The sequence below is a fragment of the Sitophilus oryzae genome, unplaced genomic scaffold, assembly GCF_002938485.1.
Source record: "Sitophilus oryzae breed Bouriz unplaced genomic scaffold, Soryzae_2.0 scaffold_1190_pilon_pilon, whole genome shotgun sequence".
Classification (NCBI taxonomy): Eukaryota; Metazoa; Arthropoda; class Insecta; order Coleoptera; family Curculionidae; genus Sitophilus; species Sitophilus oryzae.
In genome coordinates, this window is record NW_022145827.1 from 51,176 (window position 1) to 53,112 (window position 1,937).

Below are 1,937 nucleotides of genomic sequence, written 5' to 3' on the forward strand. Positions count from 1 at the left end.
GCTAAGGGTGCCTCTAAGATTAAGGGAATCCAATCTGTGGAACTAGGACCAACTACGGTCACTGAGGATATTGGCAGTGATAGGGAGGAAATCATGAAGAACACGAGTCCACATCTGCTATACCAGAAAAACGGACTACATTCTCACCAAACATGATTTTGGAGAAAAGATAAGGATTCGCATCCCGACAGGGAGAAGAATGGGAAAGCAACCGAGTAATGAACACTTAAGAGATAGCAGTCTACACAGATGCTCACAGAACTTTAGGAGGCACAGCTATAGGCATATTCTCAGAGGAACTAGACATCCGACGATCTTTGAAGGCTATCGGATGGCTGTAATGTTCTACAAGCAGAGGTTTACGCCATAAAGGAAGCGGCTAGTTGTATACGAGAGAAAACTGCTTAAGAAGCTTAATGGCGCTTTAAGAAGCATCACAATGCAATCAGTGAGATCATCGAAAACTGTGATGGAATGCCGAGAATCACTGTCCTGGCTGCGTCAAAAGCGGGCTACTCTGTGCTGGATGCCAGGTTACAGCAAATGGTGGGCAATCAGGAAGCAGACGGACTTGTCAAGAGTGAAAGGCCTGTGGCAGATGACCCACCACTGGTGACGATCAACACACTGAAGGAAGCTATAGGAACTGCCATCAAGGCCAAGCAGCAAGAGACGTGGCAACACCGTGAGGACTGCGCTACAGCTTGCAGACTATGGCCAGTGGTGGATAGCAAAAAGACAAAACAACTAATAGAGCACAAAAAGATCCTAGTACGCATAATTGTAGCTGTCGTCACTGGAAACTGCCACTACGGGGATAAACTTCGTGAGATGGAAAATTTCAACGACGACTACTGCAGAGAATGCGAAACGGAAGAAGAAACCATGGAGCACCTGCTGTGCCACTGTCCGGCACTGGAATATCGACGCTTTAAAAACTTTAGGGGCAAATTTTTTTGAAAGAATTAGAGGAAGCAGCAGAAGCCAACATCAGCGACATCGGAAACTTTGTAAAGAACCGAAAATGCTTTTGTAACGCAAAGAAAGAACATAAGAGGAAGGTTTGGTACAACAATACAGGGTATCACAATGGGCCCAAGGCCTCCGAGTAAGGGATCAAACATTATCCCAAACCCAAGCAATGATGGATAGGTGACCGTCTGGAAACTCTATCGTGCTGTTGTCCCATAGAAAAAGTGTAAAATCTATCGATACATTGCTCATTCACACCGGTTCGAGGTTGGATGAGATCGGATACCTCGTGAGTAAGAGTTGATTTAGACGTTCAACCGAAGATACTTCCGCATGCGTAGTTGTCTTCGGTTCAACGGCAGAATTAAATAATGTCTAGCTATAGCCTGGTTACAAAACCAGTTCCACTGGCTCCATTGGTGACGCGGCCGTTTCGGGATCGAGATGTCCAGGGTTCGAATTCAACAAATATAGAATTTAAAAAAAAAATTACAGCTGTTTTATTTTATTCTTTACAGCTGTCGGTAACAACAATCAAAACACGCAGTAGGCGGAGAATAAACAGTTCTAAAGAGTTCTCTAAAATATACAGGAAAATTTAAAAGAAAATGCACTATTTTCAACATCTTTTTTTTTGCGAAGAAAACTCATCCTGGGGTCGAAATATACCACACCTGAAAATATTTGCACTTATTTAAGACTCACCCTGTATAATACCTAATTATATTTTTAAAATTTAAGAACCTTTTGTTATCTGAGCTGATACGATAAAGCATAACAAACATTTTACATATTACCATAAAACTGGTGTTCGATACAATTTCTGAAAGCTGCTATGTATTTTTGCCATTTTTACGACTCACTCAATAATATCTCTTTGGCCAAATATAGGAAAAAGAAAAGCAGACAAACCTAAGTTGGAGATACGTATGCGAGCCAATAAAAAGCTTTCTGGGTTTATGTAC